Source organism: Glycine soja, chromosome 8, assembly GCF_004193775.1.
Source record: "Glycine soja cultivar W05 chromosome 8, ASM419377v2, whole genome shotgun sequence".
NCBI lineage: Eukaryota > Viridiplantae > Streptophyta > Magnoliopsida > Fabales > Fabaceae > Glycine > Glycine soja.
The window spans coordinates 38,103,180-38,114,937 of NC_041009.1; the positions used below are offsets into that span (position 1 = coordinate 38,103,180).

The window sequence follows — 11,758 nt, forward strand, 5'->3', positions numbered from 1 at the left end:
CAACTCTTAACATGTCATTGGAAGGTTGAGCCCAGAGGCTACAAATATAGATTTGTTGCATTTTTTCAATTGTCAGTCATTTATTTCAACCCAAATATCAAACTGGAACTACAAAAATTGAGCCATTAATTGATTTAAAAAAAAAAATACAAAGTACAAGTACAATAATTTCTATTTAGTTTTGCTTTGATCACAAATTGACCTATCTAAAACAGCTATTCACAAGCATAATCAGTTTTAAACTATTTCCTATTTGGCCTTGCTGTAACGAAATCCAAGTATATTTGTTTTTATTCTTCATGAGCTTCAATATTTTTTTTTTCAGGGAAGCTTCAATATCTTCTAAGCTCTAGGGATCAGAGAATTCAATGTTATCATGAGTCCATAAATAGAAGAAATCAGACATAGCTTAATATTCAGACTCCCAAACATTTCGCCCAACCGAAACACCTAGCAATTTTCCTTGGCAAAGAATATGCAGATTGCAGAGAAGGATCAGTTGCAATATCTTTTGCTCGTGATCATATATACACCCCTCGTTCTTGTTTACTTCCTGGGATAGTGTTGTCTAGTATGAATGCCACCAACAGTGTTACCACCATGTTTAAGGACATAAGAGCATTGATGGCAAAATGAAGCTGAAACATTTGGGGGGATAAAAATGACACGGTTAGCTCAGCTTCACCAAAAAAATATAAGTAGTTAGTAGTTTTTAGTTGATGAAAATTTGTAGTTGATGAAAATTTGTAGACTTAATTATACTCTTGATCTCTTGACGTCGTCATTTTTTGAATTTGATCTTCCCATTCTTTTTTTAAATTTAATGGTACAATTTTGATTTATCAGATAACTTGACATTCAATATTTAATATATATGTTAATGTTACATCCTATTATACTTTCACATATCTATGTCTACACATTTGTCATATCAATATTATTGTTAAATATTGAATGTCAAGTTAACAAGTGAATCAAAATTAGACTATTAAAAGAATGAGAATATCAAATTTATGGGAGAAAATGGACGGTCAACCTTGAGAAATGATGCTAAAAAACACAAAAAAAAGTGTAATTAAGTCAAATTTGTACACAAGCTCATAGAAATGTTATGGATGATAATTACGTGATATTAGTATGCTTTCAAATTTCAATCACAACATCAAAGTTTTTTAGGTGTAACTACATCTTGATCGCAATTGCAAGTTGTAGCCGTATTTATCTGCAATCTTTTTCTTATTAATAATAATCATAATTACTCGGTTTGAGATTTAGTTACACTTAAGACTTCTTACCCCTCCTTAAAAGTATATTTTGTGGGGATCAAATTCAGATTCTCTTCCACAAACTCGACGATGTTGTCACTTGAACTACACCCATTGGGTATCTGCAATCTTTTTAATTAGTCCAACTTGATGATTAGCATATTCACATATAGCCTATGAAATTTTTTCCTTCTTATACTATTTAATTTCTACTGAATGCAAGGGGTGTCTGCACAGAGAAAGTGCTTACTTGTTTATTGCCAAAATGGAATGGTCCACTAGATGCAGCCCCATAAGGTAACAGGTAAGCAGGTAGTATCAGACTGGTTTGAGGCTTGTATTGTTGAAAATAGGCAAGGATTGATAGACCAAGGACCAAGGAACAAAGAAACACCAACTATTTTCATGTTCCTGAAGCTGGCACATTTACCATACTGTAAGTTTGAAAGGCCTAAAGCTGCTATAAGAGCCCAAATGAAACACAGTACCGAAGCAGCCAAGGCCTGAGGAATGGAAGCAATAAGAGCACCCACTTTTCCTACAAAATAAAATGGGAAATTGGATTAAAGTTTCTTTCAATTAAATCAATCCTACAAAACTAGTTTATAAAGTGAGAGTTGCTCTTCAATTAGATAATGACTTAATTGTATTTTTTAACCTTAATTTTTTAATTTTTGACTAATTTTATTCTCAACTTTTTAATTTGACACATTTTATACTCAACTTTTAAAAAACTTACAAATTTTACCTCAATCATTTATCAATTAACAAGAACAAAATTTGAGGATTAAATTTGTCAAAAATAAAAAAATTAGGAGAAGTAAAATGACAGAGGATAAAATCCACAAGTTTCTTAAAAATTAGAGGTAAAATATGCTAAATTAATTTGTTAGAAATAAAATTTGCAAGAAATCAAAAAATTGGGAGTAAAAAATACAATAAGTCTTAAATAATTTAATTTGATCATATCACTAGTTGATATAGGATCTCCAATAAATAACAAACTGAAAGGTTGTTTAATAATTTTGGTATCAAATAATTGTGATTTATGTCAAAAAGTTTTGTTGATTTACCCATAAAGGAGAAGAGAATCATGAAAGCTGCTCCAAGTTCCACCACCCTACGACTTGCCACCTTTGTTGTGTCAATTGTCTGAACATTTTCTGTCAAGGTGGTTGACCCAGTTCCCGAACCCCAAAGACCAGCCAATATACTATAGAGACCCTCCAATGCAATTCCTCGGCTCACGACTCCAGGACTTAGAGGCCTCAAATTGACTCGCAGAGATGCAGAATAATATGTTCCAACCTGGAAAATGAACATGTCATTCACTTAGTACAATTTTAGTTTCTTTCCAAATCATATTTGATCCTTGCTTTCAGCATGAAAATTAATTCTAAGCTTAAAAAAAAAAGGTGTTTGAGACTTTTATGATAACCACTTAAAAGTGCTAACAGTAACAACACAAATGTCTAACACATTTCTTCTACTATATATACTTTTTAGTAGAATTTACACAATTTTATCCTTTTTAATAAACTTCAACCAATTGCGGGCATTTATCTAACAAACTTTTTTATAGTCTTTCTTTTCCCTTTTGTGTGTGTATGTATGGCACTTATTGAATTAAAAGAATACAAAATATCTTTATCGTTGTACTGGTTTTGCTGCCCCTCTATGAATTTCTCAATCTAAAGACTAAAGAGACAGTCCCATGTATTAAGAATCTCAAAAGCTATTTATTCTACCTAAAAGAAATGCTAGCAACACATTCTCTAATACTCTTCTTTTAACATATTCTATTATTGGTTAAAATTTATTTAAAAATTACATAATCAAAAGAGAAAGTTATTAAATAAAAAATAAAATCTACCAAAATTTATAATTTGTAATATCAACAAATAGAGTGTATTGTTAACATTTCTCTTCTGAGATCCAATGTGGGATTCAGAAGTCACAACATTGACACCAAACATAACTCACAAAGAAAGTATCGACTAACCCAAAAGACTAGTTCATTATATGAGAAAGTCTCATGCGTTAAAATACCATATAGAGCCTCCTATTCTGCTAATCGTGGGAGTCATAATACCAAGCAAATGATATTTTGCACTTGCAAGCATTCAAAATAATATACTTACTGAATCCACAGAGGCAGCCAGCGACACTATGGCCATCATTATGCAAGTCCTGAAATGGAAAATAGGGAAACCCCATTGTAAAGGATAAAGTATTCTGAGCCATGCAGAAGTTAACAGTGCATTGGATATATCAGTCCTGCAATGTTTCATGGTATAAGCATGCTTTCTGCATGCACCAATCAAAATGTTTGAACTTGGGATATTGGGATTGCATCCTTTGTAGTTATATCCTCCCCCAGCTGTTAAAAACGACGCATATATCCAAGTTAATGTAACTGTCAAGGGAACCTGCAAAAATTGAAGAGTTTGTCAACACAATTTGTTGGTATATGCACATTTAGTTAAGGAAAACTTTGTAATCTCAAGTTGTCAACTAATTGACACAAATGATGATGAAGTATACAATCATTTATTTTTTGATTTTTTTCCCTCTAATTTAACTTATTCATCTCCACTTATTACACAAATCAAACAAGGTCAAGGAATGTCAATCTGAGTGTGCATAACTTCAATTTCCTCAAGACATATCTGGTGCCTTGCTGAAGAGTTCTAACTTTTTAAAACTTTATCGTGATATTTACATAAGATTTCAGGATTAGACTTCTATATAAACTGGCTCCATAGATGTTGACCAGTTTGATCACGCAAGTCATTATGCTAAAATAATTTTCTCTTCTCTTTTCTTTCCTCACAATGTGTGTGTTTTGAAAGGATGATCAGAGACAATGAAACCAGCAAATTATAACATTACTTTTTATGTGTATGATTTTCAATGTGACACCCTGTATCCCAATATATATATAAATAAATAAAATATATAAAAATATCAGTAAATAAATTCACATTGGTAAAAGGTTCACATTCACTCTATTATTATAAAAAATTTATTAAAAATATATTCGGCTCAAAATAAGGCCGTCAAAATTTACAAAAATATTTTATTAAATCAGTGAGGTAAAATAAAATAGATTAACATCATGCAATTAATATAGGAACTTATGTCCCAATCACATCCTATCAGAGTATTGTAACCCGATGTCCTTCAACACAAGGTTCCTTAAAGCAATTCACTTAGTCATCTGCTCCCTCGAACACAAAGTTCAAGATCATCACAGGATCCAAACACAAACAACACATGGGGAGTGAGTTATCACATTCGTAACTAGTAGAAAAACAAGACAACTAGATATACATGCCATATAAATGAGATATAACTTACTTAAATATAACTCACGTGATTCAACCACTTTGTCATTCAAAATTCACTTTTCAATCATCAATCACATTACACAAGAATCACACACTCTGATCAAGACATAATAACACATCAATTTCATAATAAATAATTAACAAGCATTATGCAACAGTTATGCTAAGACTCAAGCCTATATACAATGTGGTATCATGTCAGTAAAAAATCATCCTGAGGCGCTTAGGATTACATAACAAGGACACACCACAATGAGTATGTCAGGTTACTCTCACTAAGTAAAATCACAGGGAGATCAGTCAGGGTCATGCTATTTTGCAAGAATGCTCTAACCATGTGGGATTGACACATGCTTAAAGGAGCATTCAAACCGTGTGTATTTACCCCCAAGACCTACACTCCGAAGAGTCCGTCGGGGCCTCTCCCTCCTGATTCAGGTCCAACCCCTAAAACAATTTTTGCATACAAACACTACTCATGAATTATATAATATTCACGACCTCACACTCGTATATTAAACACATACAACACGTTGGGCTACAATTTAACACTAGTTCCTAAATAGGAAACCTACACTTTTTTTTAACACTGCGCATCAACACTTTTCTCAAGATAAACACTGATCGGGTTATTGTACAATTCACAGCTTACAACACAAGTAATGTCACATCAAGTGTTAACCACACACTTATTCACAACCAAAACTCATTCACAATTTCACATCTCATAATGTCACAATCTATCATCACATGTTTACACGTATCTCACAAATTAACACATGTTCAACTTTGCACTTATACTCAATCTCAATAACAATACTATAATCTCAAAATAACATGTTATTTCACAATTCATCACATATTTCATTCATAAACACTACTCATGAATTATACAATACCCAAGATCTCACACTCATATTTTAAACACGTTCAACACATTGTGTTACAATTTAACGCTGGTTCCTAAATAGGAAACCTACACTTTCTCTTTAACACCGCGCATAAACATTTTCTCAATATCTACACTGGTCGGGTTATTGTATAATTCACAACTCAACATAATTATTGTCACATAAGTGTTAAATACACACACTTATTCACAACCAAATATCATATCCACAATTTAACATCTTGTTTCATAATCCCAAAATGGTGTATCATTGCGCCTCATGTTTATTTATGCATCTTCATAACATTCATAATGATATTCATAAGGTACAACATACACATGTACATCAAATTTAACCATAATATTCTCAAATTCCAACACTTGAATAATTTTTGGAATCATACTATAACAACACTACAATATTATTTACATAAATTATTAATATAAATAAATATACAGCTAAATATATATATTGGATCATGAATTTCAAAGTAAGCTTTCAATGTACCAATTCTAAATAATTATATGAACACTTTCCCATATATATAAGTATACAAGAATTCATATATATTATCTAAGAATACAACACAAAGTCTACTAGAAATCTTTGGTCAATTTCAAATATAATATTAATTTTAAACTATAAAAAAAACTAAAAAGCATGAAAAGGAGAAAATACAAAATCAATATCTCACTCCCTCTTACGCTAAATCTCTCCTTACTTAATTTCATCATCGATCAATTCACGCTAATTAGAAAAAGGTTCAATTTGTAGTGTTCACACTCAACACAAGAACACATCAATTTCATAGCAATTTCTCATTGGGACATCAATTGGTTCATCAAACGTATATAATTCACAGTTATAATTATAAGGATAAAATCAAAATTATGGAAACACCCCAAAACTCATTCCAATTGATACTCTAAGGATCTCTACACATGTTTTCACTAATGTCCAATTGTGAATAATTCATCCCTTACCTCGATGTAGTCACTCAAGCGTTCTCCGTTATCAATTCGGATGTTTCTGGTGTTCTTTAAAACTCCTCTTCCGGTTGTTTTGTTAGGGTTCCCAAAACGTCAACGAAAAAGAGAAGGGGTTGAAGCCTCCATTCCATGGTCCTATGTGCGATGCATCTTTCTCCCTTCACAAACATTATTTGATAAATACCAACGGTGAAGACATGCGGAAATGAGTCGTGAACCACATATCAAAATTTCATGACAATCCAACGGTTAAAGAATTTGGGATCTTAGTTTTATCGAGACAGTTTTGGGTTTCTACGGAAAAGGAAAAAGTTACAATGCGATGGATATTTCTCTCAACTTCGACATGTTTTCATAATTTCCAACGGTGAGAATGCTCAGAATTGAGCTACGAACCTGGTGTTTAAATTTCACGACCATCCAATCGTAAATGAGTCCAAGATCGTCGTTTTTCTAGAACAGGTTTGATGATATACGAGAAATGTGAGGGTTTTGAGAAGAGGAGAGGGGAAAACTAAACTGAGAGGAATCGTCGTTGTGAAACTGATCTAAGACACCTGTAGGACACTTATAATTTATCATTTATTCTATTTATTTATTTTTATTATTTTATAAAAAGTAACTCTATTTTATTTCCTATCAAATGAATAAATCAAATATATTTTTTTTCTTCGAACCATTATTTTAATATAACTATTTTTCTTTATTTATTTAATTATAAAAATCTCATCATTTTCTAAAACTTCATTATTATTTTTTTACTAAAAACATTTCTAATTTATTTACGAAAAATAGAATTTTACATTCAACATACAAGCTACCAGCACGACAAGTTATATTGTTTATGAATCATCTAAACTACAAAGCACATAATGTAGTACGTCGTGTCTTAAAAAGTCAAAGTCAAAATCAAACAAGGAACATATAAATTCAAGATACTTACAGCACAAATTCGAAATGTGTGGTGGCCAAAGATAGATATTCCTCGAAGATGCTTCAAATAAGAAATAAAAAACAAAGATATGAGTTCCAGAAAACAACTGAAACCATTTAAGGACAAAAGCCAATAACTTTTTTTGTAAGAGACAAACACAGACGGGCTTTTTAATATGTCAAGAAAGAAATTTACAGTCATTGCAAAAACTTTTAATGCATCGGATTAATCTATATTAGTGCTGCTTGAAATTCTTAGTACTCACCAGTGTGAATAATAGAACTAATGCTATCTGCGGAATGCTAATTTTCATGCAAGTTCCAGCTTGTGGAAAGCCATAGCTGAAGAATGCCAAACCTACAGCAGCAACAGTTGGAGCCACCACAATTGGGTTGATTATCCTAGAAGTTATAACAAATTGTTATAAAATTGCAAAGAATTAACACATTAGACTCAAGTCTTAATAGCTTTCCTCAGATAAAATTTCAGTAGCTTTTGTGTTCACTTCATTCACCAGCATAAACTCACACCATACTAAGTGATTTAAGGACACATTAGAATAAACAAATTAATTAAGCACTCATTTATTAAAAGTTCATCACATGAGGGCTTATTCATAAGCTTGACTGTGATGTTTTCTGAAATTAACTTAAAGGCGATTATTTTAAGAAGTTTCTTATTAATATTTATTTAAATAAGTTAAATTGAGTTTATAATGTCATATAAAACATTTATAAGCCAAACAAAACTCTATCAAATGCCCCCTATAATTGCATAGACATATTCTATTCCTAATTATTCTTTTCTAGATGTCTAAACTGTGCTACATATTCAAAGAGCCATGTAAGAGAGAATAAATAAATAACAGAAAGTTTAATTACTTGTCAATTTTACGTGCCTGGCTAATTGTGTTGCACAAAATATGATTTATTTGCAATTTAAGGGTTGCCACCTAAATAACAAAAAATGAGGCTTCATTGTTGCATGCATTGCCAAGGCAAGGAGTGTATTACGTAACTAGATTTCTGAAGAAGAGAAGTAGAGTGTGGTGGTCATGTCATTATTCTAGCCCGTTGGAATATATGCAAAATTGTTGCAGAAGCTAAAGATATGCATATTTTCATCTTAATTGAACTTTACTGCAACTGTATAAATTCCATGACAGAAAATATTAACATAAAGGCTTTATAAGCAGGCATTAGCAGGATACATTGGAATATTGAGCCAACAATTATAGCTCCCTGGAGTTCCGTCATTATGTGCCTACATTTCTGCAGTTATAAGCAGGCATTAATACGGAAACTGGAAATAGTTACCAACCCGAAGAAGATTAATCTAAGTTAAATGTGACTAGTGAACCAAAAATTCCCTTCACTGGGTAGAACTCTGATAGGGGCCCCAATGCACAAAGAAGCAAAAAGGAAAAATATGGTGATTCAAATAATGCAGTACCAGGATTTAGATTACTTGATGTAATTGTACAAGTCATAAAGAGCTTAAGGACAATGAATGAACATTTTGTGTCTGTCATTGAACTTACATGATGTGTGAGATTACGAAATTCTTCAGCATTTATGATAACCAATGCCGGTGCCAAATACACGAACGAGCTCCCTTGAACTAAAGATAGTTGGGTGCCAAAGTAGCAATGCAGTATCGTTGTGACACCGGAAAGAAACAGCATTGTGGAAATTACATTAGCAGTATCGTTCTGTCATCATTGGAGTGAAAGTGAATATATATGAATATGAAAAGTTAACATATCAATTTTCCTTGGGTCATTGCATAAAGGCATATCTTACATCTGTTCCACCCATGGTTAGTACCATGATTAATGGGATTAATACTAGCGAGCCAATCAATGAAAGGTAGTGCTACAAGCCGTAAAGATAAGAGGTACTGCAGTTAAAGATAGGTAAATCAAAAGAAGTAACAACTTCTTTAGTAAGTCATAGAAGCAGAATTTAGCCAGATAACTTTGCTACTTATGAGATAATATAGTGACAGTGAAGGTGATTTGTTAATAAAAATGGGGAAGGAGGAGATTCACAAAGCCCCTTCATCAAACAAAACTTGATAAATGGCCTGAGATGTGTCCTCTCTCCCTCTTCCACATAAATTACTACTCTACTTGTCTTAATCCTGTTATTTTGAAAAGTACTCAAACCAATTTGATGGCATCCATGCTCAAATCCAAATAACAGATGCTATGCATCGTCAACAAACTAATTTATCAAAATAAATGAAATTAAATTATTAAAATGTTGGGTCTTTTAGACTCCTTTCCTATTTGGAATAAAGGTCCAAATGAAAAGATTCATTTTGTCTCACTTATTTAAGTGGAGAGAGGTCAGATTAGAATGTGAGAGAGACTCATTTGAGAGGAAAAAATAGTTACAAAACATTGAGAGAAAAAGGAGAGGGAAAATCATTGTGATTTTCGTACACCCACCAGAGAGTGTTTTTCAGATTACAACTGCGAATTCGTTCATCGCTGGATTAAGATGATTTTTTGACAGCAGGTTCTACACACGTGATACTTCAAATTGTTCGGTTGGATTGTCAAAAAGATATCTGGAGACAAAGATAAGTGTTTTGCATTCTTTGTTCTACTTTTTAGGGTTTGATCTTCTTGTCTCTATTATAAGCATTAGGGCTCTGTTTTGATTTGTCTGTTTGTAGCACGTTTCAATACACTTGCTGGAGACTCTCTTGTATCTTTATTGATTATAGTGGAGTTATTTTTTTGGTCTAGATGATTCATGATTTTTACACTTGCATTGAGGAATTTTTCACGTTAAACAAATTGTGTCTCTTGTGTGTTTTTTATTTCTATTTTGCGTTCTATTTTTATTGGTGCTCCTCACAGGTTCTTGCGAGTTTTGAAGAATTTATTTTCGTTGCCTATTACTCTGTTATTGAGTTTGTTATTGTGGTAGCTTGTTTTTCCATCATAAAATTCATAATGCATGGACTTAAACTTGAGGATCAATCTCCAGCTTATAATTGAACAGACTATTATTGATCTTGTGATTTTTGAATACCCAAACACAGAAGCTAGTAACATTACTACATACCAGAAAGTTAGAATGCAAAAAAAATAATACTATGCCATTCAAAGATCATATGATTAATGAAATTGATTAGAATATACTATATTGCCATCAGGCTAAGGCATAACTATTAAGACATTGAATTTTAGTAACCAAATTCACGTTAAACCAATGGGACTATTTTAGAATTATTCAAAATTAGCACTCTAACTTAGATGTGAGAAACATAAAATTAATCTGAAACTAACCAAGATTTGGATTTTCTGTGATCCCTACTTCAATCCAGATGCTCCCTGCCACCCTCTACTAGCAGGTTCCTCCCCCTCTGGAAAATGATTCACCTTGACGTCTTCAACTATCCCTTCTTTTTCCTTCTTCTGCTCTGGCAAAGGAGCAACTGCAGAAACTCCATGACTATTAATATTGCGATTTGTACTCACCGTCATTCCATAAGCATCACCATTCACTCTTAACCCAATTTTCTAATCACCATCACCAACCAAAACCAAAGCAGCCTCATCCCCAATTTTCCTCTTTTAGTTTTAGCTCCCCACTAGACCATTCCACACATCCTTTGACCTTAAAACTCTCTCATTCTCACCCCTCATGTCTCCATGCTTGGTCACAAAAATCGGTTCAATCTCATTTTCTCGATTAGGCCTCACCAACCCCAGCACTGGATCAATCTCTATCTTGGGAGAGGACCGTCCTTCTCTCTAATAATCAACATTCTTCACGTCAAACCCAACACTATCAAAATTCTCACTGGCACTAGTCCCAACTTCCCCAGAGTAATTAGACACAAACCCAGTTCTCTTTGCCCATGACTTCAACTCTTTAGGATTATGATCACTTCTTGCCACAAAAGGCTCAACTTTTGTATCACTAACAACATCATGTCTCTTGCCAGTGCCACCCCTTATAGCCTTCCCCTTATCTAAGAACTCCGAACTCGACCCGGTTTCCATTGAACCATTTTCTTTCACTTTTCTTCTTTTGCTTTCTTTCAAAATTGGACACCCTCTACACCCACACTTACAATCCAAACAAGTTCAATTCAACGCAATATAGTACAAAGAAAAAAGATGAAAACTTTGCAAGGTGAAGGAACCAACATAGAGGCTTCACTTCACATCACAACAAAGAGCCAAACTCCAGAGAGTGAAAGAATAGAAGCAAAGGAACAATATATGGTGAAAAGACAAGGAAAGAAATGAAAACCATCACAACGACAACAACAACAACAATAACGTGCATTGGTGTAGTGATTAGCGATT

At 32.9% G+C, this 11,758-nt stretch overlaps 1 pseudogene; it reads right to left on the reverse strand.

Moving 5' to 3' along the window:
- Positions 1 to 403: 403 nt before the first annotated feature.
- Positions 404 to 11,449, reverse strand: LOC114424152 (annotated as a pseudogene).
- Between the last annotated feature and the right edge of the window lie 309 nt (positions 11,450 to 11,758).